At 40.5% G+C, this 17,255-nt stretch overlaps 1 long non-coding RNA gene across 1 annotated transcript in view; it reads left to right on the plus strand.

Moving 5' to 3' along the window:
- Positions 1-1,922: 1,922 nt before the first annotated feature.
- LOC131995319 (uncharacterized) overlaps positions 1,923-17,255 on the plus strand; it is a 67,370-nt gene continuing 52,037 nt past the window's right edge. The window contains exons 1-2 of the long non-coding RNA XR_009397375.1: positions 1,923-2,141; positions 13,828-14,411. This is a non-coding gene — a long non-coding RNA (uncharacterized LOC131995319). The remainder of the gene's footprint in view (positions 2,142-13,827; positions 14,412-17,255) is intronic.

Raw genomic sequence — 17,255 nt, forward strand, 5'->3', positions numbered from 1 at the left:
GACGAGGCAATTACTGAAAGGATGTAAGAAGGAGGTCAGCCATCGTCCGTCCGTCTGTCGAAATCACGATAGCGGTCGAATGCGTAAAGCTAGCCGCTTGAAATTTTGCACAGATACTTAATATTGATGTAGGTCGTTGGCGACTGCAAATGGGCCATATCGGTTCAGATTTAGATATAGCTCCCATATAAACCGATCTCTCGATTTGACTTTTTGAGCCCCTGCTAGACGTAATTTTTGTCCGATTTGGCTGAAATTTTGCACATAATGTTCTGTTATGACTTTCAACAGCTGTGACAAGTACGGTCTAAATCGGTCTATAACCTGATATAGCTCCCATTTAAACCGATCTCCCGATTTGATTTTTGAGCCCCTGGAAGCCGCAATACTTGTCCGATTTGGCTGAAATTTGGCACATAATGTTCTGTTATGACTTCCAACAAATGTGCCCAGTACCGTCCAAATCGGTCTAAAACCTTATATAGCTCCCATATAAACCAATCTCCCGATTTGACTTCTTGAGTCCCTGGAAGTCTCACTTTTCATCCGATTTTGCTGAAATTTGGCACATAGTGTTCTGTTATGGCTTCTAACAACTGTTCCAAGTACGGCCAAAATCGGTCTATAACTTGATATAGCTCCCATATAAACCGATCTCCCGATTTGACTTCTAGCCCCTGTAAGCCGCAATTTTTGTCCGAGTTGGCTGAAATTTGACATATAGTGTTCTGTTATGAGTCTAAACAACTGTGCCAAGTACGGTCCAAATCGGTCTATAACCTGATATAGCTCCCATATAAACCTATCTCGCGATTTGACTTCTTGAGCCCCTTGAAGCGGCAATTTTTCATTTAAATTTCAATCAAATTTTTAAACCCATATCGACAATTCTGTTCGTGTGCCGCTCTTTGTCCAAGTACAAATGACTGTTTGTCATTGTATGGGTGAGAATGTTACGTTTTCATATTTTTATTCTTTTATCGTTATATGCGGTGTGGTTGTTTTTATACCAATGAAAGGATGAATGTTACTGGTGATGCTCTTTTAGGTGGTCGCCATACATTCGTATGCATGTGTGTGTGTGTGTGTGTGTGCGTGGGTTTCTGTTACTGTTAACAGGGCTCTTTCAATGTGCTCGCTGTTTTTTTCTCCAACTGCAGTTTGCGGTTCAGTAGCAGTGGCAGTGGCAGTATCAGTAGCAGCATATGACAGCGACGTCGGCATCGCTATTGAGATCATAATGGAGCGCAGCAGGCAGCATACCATATCATCATCACCCCAATACAAAAAAAAAAAAAATAACAAAATAGTGTCACATGCCTTGGGCCATTTGATTTCCTTTGTATTTGTGTTTTTCTAGAGTACCCCATTCCAACATCAGCACACAGGTCTTCAGCAATGTTTGTTTGCGTTGTTATCCTGAATGTTCTTTTGCAAGGCTGTCATTATCCTTTTGGTGGATGCTACTGCTGCTGCTGCCGCTGACTGCGATGCTTATGCATGGCGGGCATTTATATGTGCATTAGATGTACGACCCCATTATTATTAGTCAGTTAAGATTTTTGTGTCCTTTGATTTGCCTTGCTGCTGTCATGGTAGTTGTTGTGGTGCTTGCTGCTTATTGTCTGTCCAATTTGTATGGCCACGAGTGCGATTGGTGTGATGATGTTGTTTTGTCACGCATTCACTCAGTCACTTACTATTGCGGCGATTTTTGTGTGTTTTGAGTTGTAGTTCAATTCATTCATCCATTCATTCATACATTTCACGTTAACCATACCGCACGCGTTTATTGCGAAGAAGCCTTTTTAACGCTGTCATCGTCATCGTCAACGTCGTTGTGGTCTATCATTGTCTTATTGCTTTGTTGTTTTAAAGCGGCCCTTAACGATTGTCACTCAAACACGATTGCTTGCTTGCTTGTTTGACCTAAAGTTCGCGCGCCAATAAGTCAACAATTTATGCATAAGAATTTCGGAGCATTATATTTAGGTGAATACCCATGTCTGCTGCTGCTCCGACATCATTATAGACTACAGCGGTGCGTGCATCAATATCATCGCCTATTGCCCATCTCTTTGTGGATTAGCTATTGGAGTGTGCTTTGATTTTCTGTTTTCGGGTTCATAAGTCAAGCTGAGGTAATCAGACTTGGGAATTATAGTTTTTTAATCTGTGATATAGATTTTGTGAATGAAATGTGAACAATAGAAGTGAAGACAATAAAACCCAGTGAATGTTTTTAAAAAGTATTTATGCATAACATATGAAGATATGTAGCAAAATTATGTGCATCTAATTTTAAATAATGAATATTTTTCACGATTGTTCCAAAAAAAAAAATTAAAATTATCCTCATATCAAAATGTGATAAAGAAATACAACTAAATTCCCAGTGGCTATTGTTTTGTGTGGATGACTTGACAAAAAAAAAAAAAAAAACAGAAAAAAACCTTAATATAAAAATGCAAAAAAATAATTGTTGCTAATTGCGCAAAAAAAATTAAATAATATATAATATGGATTATATGCGAACCTTTTGTTGACACCAAATTTAAATATAACATCATCCGATACACTTGGATATAAGAGAACGTGCCATTGTGAACCAAAATTTAATTTTTACAAAAATTAAAACGAACAAGTAAAAGCGTGCTATGTTCGGCCGGGCCGAATCTTATATACCCTCCACCATGGATCGCATTTGTCGAGCTCTTGCCACGGTATCTCTTTTTAGGCAAACAAAGGATAAAAGAAAAGAATTGCTATGTTATTGGAACAATAACAAGTTATGGTTCATTTCGGACCGCAATTGAACTGATTATTGGAGACCATAGTAAAAGTCATTCTGTAAAATTGCAGCCAAATCTAGTAAGAACTGCGCACTTTAGGGGCTGAAGATGTAAAATAGGGAGATCGGTTTATAGGGGAGTTGTATTATGCTATACACCGATTCATAATAAGAAATCAAGATCCCAGATCGGTTTATATGGCAGCTATATCAGGTTATGGACCGATTTGAACCATTCTTAATTCAGTTGTTCGAAGTCATAACAAAACACAAAAATTTCGGCTAAATCGGATAATATTGCGCCCTCTAGTGGCTCAAGAAGTCAAGACCCCAGATCGGTTTATATGGCATCTTTATCAGGTTATGGACCGATTTGAACCAATCTTAGCACAGTAGTTGGAAGTCATAACAAAACACTTCGTGCAAAATTGCGCCCTCTAGTGACTCATGAAGTCAAGACCCCAGATCGGTTTATATGACAGCTATATCAGATTATGGACCGATGTGAACTATTCTTAATACAGTTGTTGGAAGTCATAACAAAACACATCATGGAAAATTTCAGCTAAATCGGATAAGAATTGCGCCCTCTAGCGGCTCAAGAAATCAACATCCCAGACCGGTTTATATGGCAGCTATATTAGGTTATGGACCGATTTCAACCATACTTGAAACAGTTGTTGGAAGTCATAATGAAACACGTCGTGCAAAATTTTTAGCCAAATCGGATAATAATTGCGTTCTATAGTGGATCAAGAAGTCAAGACACCAGATCGGTTAATATGGCAGCTATACCAGTTTATGGACCGATTTGAACCATTCTTAATACAGTTATTGGAAGTCACAATAAAACACCTCATGCAAAATTTCAGCCAAATCGGATGAAAATTGCGCCCTCTAGCGGCCCAAGAAGTCAATATTCAAGATCGGTATATATGGCAGCTATATCAGGCTATCGACCGATTAATACCATACTTAGCACAGTTGTCATTACAAGACACTTCTTTTAGAATTTCAGCCAAACTGGATGAGAATTGCGCCCTCTAGTGGCTCAAGAATTCAAAATCCCAGATCGGTTTATATGACAGCTATATCAGGTTGTGGATTGATTTAAACCAAACTTAGTACAGTAGTTGGAAGTCATAACAAAACTCTTCGTGCAAAATTTCAGCCAAATCGGATGATAATTGCGCCCTCTAGTGACTCAAGAAGTCAAGATCCCAAATCGGTTTATATGGCAGCTATATCAAATCATGGACCGATTTGGCCCATTTACTATCCCAACCGACTTACACTAACAAGAAGTATTTGTGCAAAATTTGAAGCGGCTAGCTTTACTCCTTCGAAAGTTAGCGTGTTTTCGACAGACAGACGGACGGAATGGCAAGATTGTAATAATGTCATGTCATGACGATCAAGAATATATATACTTTATGGACCCCAGAAGAATATTTCGGCGAAATTAGTATACCCCCATCCTATGGTGGAGGGTATATAAATTGGGTCCAAGTAACTGCGGGGCCGCCCTAAACCCAAAACCCCTTAAAATAGGTTTATTGCACGATCATGACAATATGGGACTCGGGAGTAGATTGCGGATATGGGCTGGAGGGAGGAATTGGCGTTATAGTATGTTGATATCGGAAGGGGGCAGACCCTCCACCGTTAACCTCTTAAAATAGGTTTATTGCACGGTCATGACAATATAGAACTCAAATGAAAGGTATTCGGGAGTAGATTGCGGATATAGGCAGGAGGGAGGAATTGGCTTTATAGTTTGTTGATATCGGAAGAGGGCAGACCCTCCACCGTTACCCCAAAAACACCACCCAAAAACCAAAAGTGGACTGATAATGACAATATGCGTATCAAATGAAAGATATTGAAAGTAGAATGCGAATATGGTATTGAAAATTGGGTTCAAGTATCCAGGAAGTCGCCCTAACCCAAAAACTCCTCCAAGCAGACAAAATGAATGTTCATATCAAATGACAGATATTCGGGAGTAGATTACGAATCTGGCATACAAAATCAGATTGAAGTATAGGGGTTCACACAAACCCACCGAAAACGCCACAAATGGGCATATTAACCAATTGTGACTATATGTGGTTCGATTTGTTCCGTGTACTCAAAAACGGCTAAACCGATTTTCTTAAAATTTTCACAGATTGTGTAGAATGGTCTGTTTGGGGATACACCCTGAAGCACCCCCTAAACTGAGCTTCATTTCCGACTAAGGCAATATGGAGCTCAAATCAACGGTATTTAGGAGTAAAGAACGAATTCGATATGTATTTTCAGGGCAAAGTACGGATTTGATACTCATATTTGGAACAAAGACCCTGGGGTCCACTCCATTCTCAAACAGAACTTATTTACCAATCATGCCAATATGAGGCTCATATAAAATGTATTTGAAAGTGGACCACGAAGTTTATAGTTACTTTAAGTGCCAAGTGTCTGGGTGGCCACCTCACCCTCGAAATACCCCGTAATCAGGAAATATTTACCGAAGTGGTAATATGAGACTCAAAAGAAGGCATTTGGGAGTAGAGTAATATTTTGCCCATGAACCGAGCAGAGGCGAACTTCTCACACATCAATGAGTGCTTTGCGATTCAAGTTTAAAGTCAATGATTAGGGACGTTTGTTTTATAGCCAAGTCCGAACGGCGGGCCGCAGTGCGGCACCTCATTGGGGAGAATTCACATGACCATGCATGGCTTGGTACCTCGCAAATTTCGCTAGCATTAAGGGGGGGATAACCAGAGCCTTAATTTTTTCGATGTTCTCGTCAGGATTCGAACGTAATGTCGAGAGTTAAGAGAAAATCCCTCCTTTCGATAGAATCGGTAAACAAATGGCCATTTTGTTGCAATATTAGTCCAAATCGGACGAACATATTTATGGTAGCTATATTCAAATCGGAACCGATTTTTTCGAATTTCAATTGACTTCGTCTTTTGATCATAAAAGATGGCAGTACCAATTTCGAAGACGATCGGATGAATATTGAAGGGAATACCCACAGCGGATAAATTTTCTGATCTTCCTGCCAGGATTCGAACCCAGGCGTTCAGAGTCATAGGCGGACATGCTAACCCCCCCACTACGGTGACCTCCACGATGTAGGGTATAAACATATGTCTATTTTACGTACCAAGTTTCTAAAATTCAGGCATTATTAGAAGTTTCTATTGGCGGTTTTGAAGTTTTCTACTGACTAATCGGTGGATCGGTTTATATGGGAGCTATATCAGGTTATAGACCGATTTAGACCGTACTTGGCGCAGTTGTTGGAAGTCATAGCAAAACAATCCATGCAAATTTTCAAATCGGATAACAATAACGGCTACCAGCGGCTCAAGAAATTAAATAGGGAGATCGGTTTTTATGTGGGTCAGGTTATTGACCGATTTGAACCGTACTTGGCACGGTTGTGGGAAGTCACAACAAAACACTTTAGTCAAATCGGACAAAAACTGCGGCTTCTAGGGACTCAAGAAATCAAATCAGGAGATCGGTTTATATGGGGGTTATATCCAAATCAGAACCGATATAAATTATTGGCAATCTCCAACGACCTACACTGCTTGAAAGTATCTGTGAAAAATTTCAAGCGGATATCTTTATTCGTTCGAACATTTTCGTGATTTAGTTAGACGGACAAACGGACATAGCTAGATCGACCTAAAATTTTAAGACGATCTAGAATAAATATACTAAACGGGGTCGCAGATCGATATTTCGAGGTGTTACAAACGAAAAGACTAGGTTAGTATACTCCCCACCCTATGGTGGTGGGTAAAAGTTATTGAACTGAAACTTTGCACACATTCTTTTTTTTTTGTGACATTTTAAGTGGAACTAGCCATGTCCGTCCTTCCATCCGTCTGTCTGTCGCCAGCACGCACGAAAGCACTTTTGAAGGAGTAAAGCTAGCCGCTTGAAATTTTGCACAACTACTTCTTATTAGTGAAGGTCGCGGATTGTAAATGGGCCAAATCGGTCTATGTTTTGATATAGTTTTGTTTTGACTTCTTGAGCCTCTAGAGTGCGCAATTATTATTATTATGCACGACGTGGTTTGTTATTATATCCAACAATTGTGCCAAGTATGGTTCAAATCGGTCCATAATCTGATATAGCTGCCATATAAACCGATCTTGGGTCTTGACTTTTTGAGCTCCTGGAGACCGCATTTCTCATCCGATTTGGCACAAATTTTGTACAACGGCTTTTCCCATGGCCTTCAACAAACGTGTGCAATATGGTCTGAATCGATCTATAGCTTGATACAGCTCCCATATAAACCGATCTCCCGATTTTGATTCTTGAGCCCCGGGTCGGACTATAACATGATTTAGCTCCTCCTCATCCATTCTTATTCATTATTTTTGATTTCCTAAAAAGAGATACTGCTCAAAGAACTCGACAGATGCAATCCATGGTGGAGGGTATATAAGATTCGACCACCAACATTGGTTCCGAATATGGTCCAGATCGGTTTATATCTTAATATAGCCCCCATTTAGACCGATATCCCGATTTAAGGTCCTAGTCCCATAAAAGCCAAATTTATCACCCGATGTCGCTGAAATTTGGCAAGAAGATTTGTGTAAATATCCCCGACATCCGTGCTGAATATGCTCTAAATCCGTCTATATGTGGATATAGCCCGCATATAGACCGATCTCCCGATTTAGGGTCTTAGGCACATAAAAGCTGTATTTATTAACCGATTTGGATGAAATTCGGTACAATGATTTACCTTCAGAACACCAACATCTGAGCCGAATATGGTTTAGATCGGTCTGGACCTTAATATAGCCCCCATTTAGACTGATGTCCCGATTTAAGGTCCTAGGCCCATAAAAGCCAAATTTATCACCCGATTTCGCTGAAATTCTTCACAAAGATTTGTGTAAAGATCCCCGATATTCGTGCTGAATATGCCCTAAATCGGTCTATATCTTAATATAGCCGCCATTAAGAGCGATTTCTCGATTTAGGGTCTTAGGCACATAAAAGCTGTATTTTTATCCTATTTGGATGAAATTTGGCACAACGATTTGTGCTGAGACTACCGACTACCTGTGCCGAATAAGTTTCAGATCGGTTTGTATCTCAATATAACCCCTATTTAGACCGACCTCCCGATTTAACGTCCTAGGCCTATAAAAGCCAAATTTATCACCCGATTTCGCTCATATTTGGCACAAAGATTTGTGTTAAGATAAGCCCACATATAGACCGATCTCCCGATTTAGGATCCTGAGCACATAAAAGCTGTATTTTTTTATCCTATTTGGATTAAATTTGGCACAACGATTTGTGCTGAGACTACCGACACCTGTGCCGAATAAGGTTCAGATCGAGTTGTTTCTTAATATAGGTTCCATTTAGACCGACCTCCCGATTTACGGTCCTAGGCCCATTAAAGCCGAATTTATCACCCGATTTCGCTGAAATTTGGCACAATGATTTGTGTAAAAATCCCCGATGTCCTTACTGAACATGGACTAACCCGGTTTATATCTTAATATAGCCCCCATATAGAGCGATTTCCCGATTTAGGGTCTTAGACAAATAAAAGCAACATTCATTACCCGATTTGGCTGAAGTTTGGTACAATGATTTGCCTTCAGATCACCAACATCTGTATCAAATATTATCAAGATCGGTCTATATCTTAATATAGCCCCCCTATATAGACCGATCTCCCGACTTGTTAAACGATTTCACTAAACTTTGGCACAATGATTTGTGTTAAGATCCCCAACATCCATGCTGTCCATGGTCTTAATCGGTTTACATTTTAATATAGATCCCATCTGGCCAATCTAAGGTCCTCCGCCCATAAAAGCTTCATTTATTCCCCTTATTTCTACTACTACTTCTAAATTTCCCATAAACATTCACTAAGGAGCAGGGGATACTTCTCCCATCATGATTGCAGTCCGATTAAATTTTAAGCTCAATGATATGGGGCCTTCCTTTTAATGCCGAGTCCGAACGGCGAGTCGCATAGCGAAACCACTTGGTAGAGTAGTTTTAATATGGCAGGATACCTCACAAATGTTGCCAGCATTGGTAGGAGAGTAGGCCACCGTAGCGCAGAGGTTAGCATGTCCGCCTATGACGCTGAACGCCTGGGTTCGAATCCTGGCGAAACTATCAGAAAAAATTTTCAGCGGTGGTTTTCCCCTCCTAATGCAGGCAACATTTGTGAGGTAGTATGCCATCTAAAACTTCTCTCCAAAGAGGTGTCGCACTGCGGTACGCCCTTCGGACTCGACTATAAAAAGGAGGCCCCTTATCATTGAGCTTAAACTTAAATCGGACTGAACTCATTGATATGAGAGAGATGCATTTACAGTAGGGGAATAACCACCGGAATAACCAACGCTTTTGTTTTAAGCCCTGTCAATTAAAAAAAATTCAAAAATTTCGTACAGATTTTGTATTTAGAGAAAAGTGCGGCTCTCTTGAGTAATTGCTGCAAACTTTGATATTAGAGTCGTATTTTACTCCCAAATATAGTCCCAATTGGCTGAAATGCCGAGTTTTGGGGTTGAGTTTGATAAAAAAATCGTATTTTTCTCCGATATAATTTTTATTTTAGTTCCATATTGTCCAGATCGGTTAATATTTCAAAAAACCGTTTCAACCGTTTTCCAATCTATTAGAGGTGTACAATTGTGTCGTGAGTAGTCGTGTCACGCGTGAATCACGTGATTCGGGAGTGAGATCCAAATAAAATCACGGGATCGTGCGTGACTCTGATTGAATTAAAATTTTTCGTGCGTGAGCGTGAGAGTGAAATTATGCTCACGGTACTTATCACGACATACTTTTTTTTTGTTTGTTTTTGCATGCTCTCAAATCAAACGTCCGAATCTGTCTACAGTTGCAAAGAAAGGAAAGAGCAAATAAGTAGTTATGCGCAGTCAGTCAGTCAGTCAGTCAGTCAGTCAGTCAGTCAGTCAGTCAGTCAGTCAGTCAGTCAGTCAGTCAGTCAGTCAGTCAGTCAGTCAGTCAGTCAATCAGTCAGTCAGTCAGTCAGTCAGTGAGTCAGTCAGTCAGTCAGTCAGTCAGTCAGTCAGTCAGTCAGTCAGTCAGTCAGTCAGTCAGTCAGTCAGTCAGTCAGTCAGTCAGTCAGTCAGTCAGTCAGTCAGTCAGTCAGTCAGTCAGTCAGTCAGTCAGTCAGTCAGTCAGTCAGTCAGTCAGTCAGTCAGTCAGTCAGTCAGTCAGTCAGTCAGTCAGTCAGTCAGTCAGTCAGTCAGTCAGTCAGTCAGTCAGTCAGTCAGTCAGTCAGTCAGTCAGTCAGTCAGTCAGTCAGTCAGTCTGTCAGTCTGTCAGTCAGTCAGTCAATCAATCAGTCAGTCAGTCAGTCAGTCAGTCAGTCAGTCAGTCCGTCAGTCAGTCCGTCAGTCTGTCCGTCAGTCTGTCTGTCAGTCTGTCAGTCTGTCCGTCTGTCCGTCTGTCCGTCTGTCAGTCTGTCAGTCTGTCAGTCTGTCAGTCTGTCCGTCTGTCAGTCAGTCAGTCACGCAACTCTTTTATATATATATATATATACGTATGTTCAAATGCTGTATGATTTGAGACGCATAAAACAAAAAAATAATTATTCGCTTACTCATGAGTGCCTCGTGAGTCCTGATTGTCTCGTGAGTGCCTCGTGAGTCGTGATTTTCTCGTGAGTCGTGAGTTACTCGTGAGTAGTGATTGTCTCGCGAGCCGTGAGTACCTCGTGAGTCGTGAGTGCCTCGTGAATCGAGATTGACTCGTGATTTTATCGTGAGTCATGCGTGAGTAAAAATTTTGTCTCGTGCGTGAACGTGAGTCGACACAAAAAAATCGTTCGTGAGTAGCGTTTTTTTCACGTGAAAAATCGCTCACGCGCACATCTCTACAATCTATACGGAATAAACACATTTTCACTTTTATATATAAGAAAATTCGATAATTGCACCTCTTCATTCACGTTTTAAGTTCATGTACTGTTCGTTAGCATATCTATCTGGAAAAGGTCCCTTTTCTCCCTTCTAAATCTATTTCTATCATCACCTTTAGCTTCTAAGAGCGGCATCTGTTCAACGTGTGGCTTATAGAGAAACCGAACTTAATCTCTAGACAAAGCTGAATTGGTTTCCGTTACTGATCTAGGGTCTTAAATAAAAATTACATTATCGCTTTATCGGTCTTATTGAATAAGGAATTGTTTCATTTCCTTTTAAAAGCAAAGCAGTGGACTTAGACAACTAAAATATACGTGACGTACGTATATGCAAACAAATAAAAATGTACACTAATTAATGGTTAATTGTTTATAGTTTGTTAATAAAAACAAAACTTTTAGATGGTTCAAAGTCAACTATAAAACAAACTTGCATGCAAACACTAAGTGCACGTGCCAACTTAGATGCACACTATGCCAGGTGAAGGAATAATTTCAAAAATTTTGGGTCAATTTAAAGGGCTTGAAGAAATACAAAACTAAACAGTTGTGTTTGAGTTTTTAGCAAAAGAGTCTAATAAAGATTGCCTCTAGTCTCTGGGGAGACAGTGGAACCACTACTGCAAACATATGTCCCGGGAAACATGGCACCTTAAAAGTTTGCCGATATTCTCCATCACCTCAGATTGGTCCAGAAATCCTACAAAGAATCGTCCTCGCTAACACGCTAAGTACTACGGGTGTTAAAGGTAGCGCCGGATCCCTCATGGATCGCATCAGACAAGTTTTTTTCATGACTTTTCCAAATATGAAGATCGGCTTATATCTTGTCATGGCTATAAGTTCAAAATTTCGTCCAAATCGGATAAAATTTCCGCGCTCTAGTCGCTCATGAAGTCGAATCGAACAACGGTGTGTATGGGAGCTACATATACGAGGGGTGCTATATAAGTTTTTGACATGGGTATCACCAATGGTGATTTCGATTCCGAAGAAAAATGTTACACTAATGTTGCTCTAACACAGGACAACATTTTTTTAATGTCGCCCCAACCCTCTCATAGTGTAACTCTTTTTCTGTTCATATGTCCATAAGTAGTTATTTCGACCAAATAATACGATAAAAATCGCATCCTTGTCTTCAAATGAAAAACTTTCTAGCAATGCATTTAATAAACCGAGCTAAATTAAACGCGTTCACTTTTTCCATGCGTGACTGACTGATTGCTGACTGATCATCGCCCAGCCCAAACGGTTTAAGCTAGAATCATGCAATTTTGCACGAATGTTGGTCTTGGGTGATATTCGTACGTTTAGGTACTAAAAAGTACTAAACGGAACGGAAGGGTCTAGAATTATGTTCTTGGGTTCACATTCTTGAATAAGTTTGGTAAATAATTTTTAGAAAATCGTACCAGAACAAATAGTACGTTTAGTACCGCAATTGGAACTATTTGGTACTTTCTTTGTAAATTGAACTAGTGCTCTGAATTTTGAAATTTAGGTACACTATGTCAACCTTAATTGGGTATCTATACGAGTTTTTGGTAATTTGTAAATTTAGGTACCAAAAAGGTACGAAATGGGTAAACTTGGCACAGGGCAGATGAATAGAGGTAGAATTTTGAAATTTGACTTAAAACGCATCTGGTGCAAAAGGATGAGGGTGAAAGGAAAAAATGGAAAAAATAGTACCGGTAACGAGAGAAAACGTACGTTTAGTACCGTAATTGGTACCATTTGGTACTTTCTATTGATCTAGCTCCATCTATAGGAAGTGCCAAGTCTGAAATTTGGCATATAGGGAAAACTAGGAAATGTATGATGGGCGACTAAATGATTTTTTCATAATTCGAACATTTTGGTACTAAAACTGGTACCATTTGGTACTTTCTTTACAGATGGAGCTAGAGGTCTGAAATTTGGCATGAAGGGACAACTAAAAAATATATGATGAGAAGCTAAATGGTCCATGCAAAATTCGTACATTTTGGTACCAAAAGTGGTACCATTTGGTACTTTCTTTACAGATGAAGCTAGAGGTCTAAAATTTGGCATGCAGGTACAACTAGAAAAAATATAATGGGTGAATATGATCGGATAATACTTGCGCCCTCTAGTGTCTCAAGAAATTAAGATCGGTTAACATGGGAGCTATATCAGGTTATGAAACGATTTTGATCATACTTTACACAGTTGTTGATGGACAAACCAAAACAATTTGCGCAAAATTTCAGGCAAGTCAGATAACAAATGCGCCCTCTATCGGCTCAAGAAGTCAAGATCCAAAATCGGTTTATATGGGAGCTACATTAGGTTATGAAACAATTTGGACTATACTTCACACAGTTGTTGATGGTCAAACCAAAACACTTAACGCAAAAATTCAGCCAAATCGGATAAGAATTACGCCCTCTAGTGGCTCAAGAAGTCAATTTCCGATATCGGTTTATATGGCAGCTATACCCAAACATGGACCGATTTTCAAATCCCAATCGACCTGCACTAATAAGGAGCATTAATTCAAAATTTCAAGCGGCTAGCTTTTCTCCTTCGAAAGTTAGCGTGCTTTCGACAGACGGAAGGACGGACGGACAGACGGACGGACATGGCTAGATCGACTTAAAATGACATGACGATCACGAATATGTATTTATTATGGGGTCTCAGAGGAATATTTCGAGGAGTTACAATCAAAATGACGAAATTAGTTACCCCCATCCTATGGTGGGGGGTATAAAAATCCATTAGGTAGCACACCGTAGCATGCATTGTACGGCCTTATCGACCTTTGGTACAACATAAACAGGCGCCATGCATTCTCTAGAAAACACATTTTAGCATATTTTCAAAAGAGAGAACCTATTAAAGAGCATTAGAAAATTTACGCATTGAGTTTTTAGTTTTGACGTGATGAGAACAAAAACAACAACATTACCCCCCTTCCCCCCAGCACAACGGCAATCAATGGCAAAGCATGCTGTGTCAATGCATTATAATGATGATAATGCTGTTAGTATTGTCAACCGCAATTCATGCTCATTCTCTCCCTTTCTCTCTCTCTCTCTCACAGCTATAGCTCTCCCGAATGTCATTAATAGAAATCAATTGAAACCAAAAGAAAAGACATATGTATGTATGTATGTATGTATGGCATAAACAATGCAAAAGACATGACACTGCTGTTGATCAGTAATAAATAAACTATTGTATCGTTCAATTAAATCGTCAATTGACGGGAAAATTCCGAATTCTAAAGAAGAAGAAAAAAATCTCAACCAAAATTCAAACACAAATTGAAAATAAACGGTAAAAAAGTGTATGCAAACAATGAAGTGAGAATATGCGAGTACATACCCACAAAGAAAAGACAGGAGACAAATGACAAAAAAATGCGAAAAAATATATGAAAAAAAAAATACCGAAAATTTTAGCATTTAACTAAAAATAAACTGTGAGAGAAGGCAAAGTAAAGCAAAACAAAAACAAATCAAAATTTGTTGTGTGTGGTTTTTGCTAAAAAGAAAAACAAAAGAAAAGAAAATTAAGGAAAAACCAGAAGCAAATGACTAACTATTTACTAAAATTTTAGGAAAAAAAACCAAAACACTAAAGTGTTGTTTTATCACTTGTCAATATCATCAAGTTTTTCCCTAAGTAAGTTTTTATTAGTTGTGTGTGTATTGTAAAATGTTTCCCTGTATATCAGTGACAGTGTGTGTAAATTTATGAAAATTGTATTTTAATTAATCAATGAAATGTTGTTGTTTTTTTTTCTTCTTCATCATGTTCGAAGTACCAAAACAAGTGTCAAAAGCTTCAAACAAGTGTTGACATTTATTAGCCATATGTCATTGTTCTCCGCTTTCGTAGGCCATTGATGTTTAGTGCTCTTAATTGTTATGTTATTGATTTCCATTAAAAAAATATGTTTTTATTGATGCACACACAGTGGGGGGCAAAATTGCAGAACTATAGATAACGAAAATTCTAGTGATAATACAGAAGATAAGAAGAGAAATGTGTTATACTGCCTACCTCAAGCGTAATGATATTGTGGACACTGACTTGTTCATGGTAGGTTAGGTTAGGTTTAAGTGGCAGTCTGGCATCAGTCCCACTTAGACGTTTTCGTCCATTGTGATACCACAGGTACAGAAGAAGGAAGATGCCTTCTAGTTCATACCGTTGAACCATCCAGATCGCTTTTCAAAGCGACCCAACAACTTGCGAATGTTCACATCCGCTAAATCAGACAGGTACACAAAGAAATGAGAACCCTAAAGTGGAACTCCTTCTAACTGCTAGTGCGGGACACCCACATAGAAGGTGTTCTATAGTCTCTTCTTCCTAGATGTCCCTACAGCTTCTGCAAAAGTCGTTGCTGGCAGTCAGTCAGTCTGTCAGCATGTTTTGCGATTAGACAGTGACCTGCCATGACGGACACAACGACTGAGACGTCTGTTCTAGCCAATGACAGCAAAGCAGTAGACCTCTTCAAGTCTCGCCAGGATTTGAACACAGCCGTTCAGCGTCATAGGCGGACATGCTAACCTTTGCGCTACGGTGTCCTCACAGCTATTGCAAAAGTCGTTGCTGGCAGTCAGTCAGTCTGTCGGCATGTTTTCCGATTAGACAGTGACCTGTCATGACGGACACAATGACTGAGACGTCTGTTCTAGCCAATGACAGCAAAGCAGTAGACCTCTTCAAGTCTAGATTAGGCCACATAGTTTTGGAATGCTCACAGCCCCCTCTTTCTGACCATCTATCATTCATTGCCCTTCGGGCCTGGTCCTGAAAACTTAGCTTACATGTCGCTGGAGGCATACCCACAGATTCCAGTGTCCCTGGAGTGTGTAAGGTAGCTCCTAGTCTCGCAAGCTCGTCTGCTTTAGAATTCCCTGGGATACCTTTGTGGCCCGGCACCCAGAACAGCTGAATTTTGAACTGTTCAGCCATCTCTTTGAGAGATATGCCACAGCCGAGGGCAGATTTTGGGTTCAGAAATCCGTTCTCCAGGGATTTAATGGCTGCCTGGCTGTCTGAGAAGATATTTATGTCAATCGTCGTAATGACATTAATTTTAGCCATTCCACCACTTCCTTAATTGCAATGATCTCCGCTTGATACACACTGCAGTGGTCGGGTAACCTTTGCGGTATGACCAGTTCTAGATCTTTAGAGTACACCGCACAACCCACCTGGTCGTTTAGTTTGGAACCATCCGTATAGAAGTCTAGGTAACTTCTGTTACCAGGGATATCATAGTTCCAATCGGTTCTATCAGGAATAGTTGTACACGAATGTCGTCGTTTAACGCAGATGCCTGCCACCACGGGCCAAACCTGCGAGGCCCAAGGGTGCCCACATGTGGTAACCCAAACATGAGTACCAATTTGATCCCACATATTTGGACGTGTTCACCTTTTGGTTAGGAGCGGAGCACTACCTTAAACTTCTTCCAATCTATGGGTCACGGCACCCGGTTGAAAACGCAACTCCACGCCGAGCTTGTGCTCTACCCGCGATTTGGGTACAAACCACAGCCACCACTTTGCTCCCCACAGGGGCTTCACCATTGTCAGGCTGGAACCGAAGTTCCAGGGGCTCCTGACACCCGTGGTACCAGATTAAAGTCTCCGGTCAGACTTCGTTGACTTAAAAGAATACTAACTACCAGTTGATCCCCAAACAGTTCCGGTCTGGTCACCTGGATGAAAAGAATCGCCCTAAGCCGACCTCAAGCCAGCATACAAAAGTATGCATCAAACATATAACAGGACGATATACACAAACACAACCAGGACACGGCAGCCCTCACGGGTTATGCCACACATATCTGCATCAACATGGGACTTTACAGTCAACGCGGCCGACCGAATACAACCACAACAGCTACGGGAATCAACAATGGGCAAACACCGCTGCATCAACATGGGCAAGGCTGGTGCCAGGCCATGTCATGCGCAGCACCACATCACTCGGTCGCGCAAGTACAGCAGCCTAAGAAATACTTATCGGGAAAAGGTGGCCAGCCTTGCAACAGTCATCTCGTCTTCAAGGGCCCTACTGAAATCCCACACCGCTTCGCTAATCCCCATGGCGCCTAAATCTCTAATGTCAGCATAGTACGGGCATTCCGTCAGTAAATGCCTCCAGTGGTCTCTGGTCTTCCAACAAATTCCTCTGATGCAAGAATGCATTAAAGGAACCATGTCCCTTTAGTATGAAGCCCAGACTTAGGCCGAAGCCAAAGTCCAGGAATAGTGGTACAGTACTTTTTATCAAAAAACAGCTCAGGTACGGTGTAATCAACACTGTTCGGGCATTGTATCAACGATAACACAGTGTCCGTAGCTGTCACATGACCAAGTGCCCTTAGCTTCACAGCAGTGGTCGCAGCAATTTGTCAAGCTGAGTAATGAAGAGTAGGTGGACTTTTAAAGCGCCGTCCACCAGACCACAACACCATACATAAATATAGGTCTGACAACTGCA

The sequence above is a fragment of the Stomoxys calcitrans genome, chromosome 2 (assembly GCF_963082655.1).
Source record: "Stomoxys calcitrans chromosome 2, idStoCalc2.1, whole genome shotgun sequence".
Classification (NCBI taxonomy): domain Eukaryota; kingdom Metazoa; phylum Arthropoda; class Insecta; order Diptera; family Muscidae; genus Stomoxys; species Stomoxys calcitrans.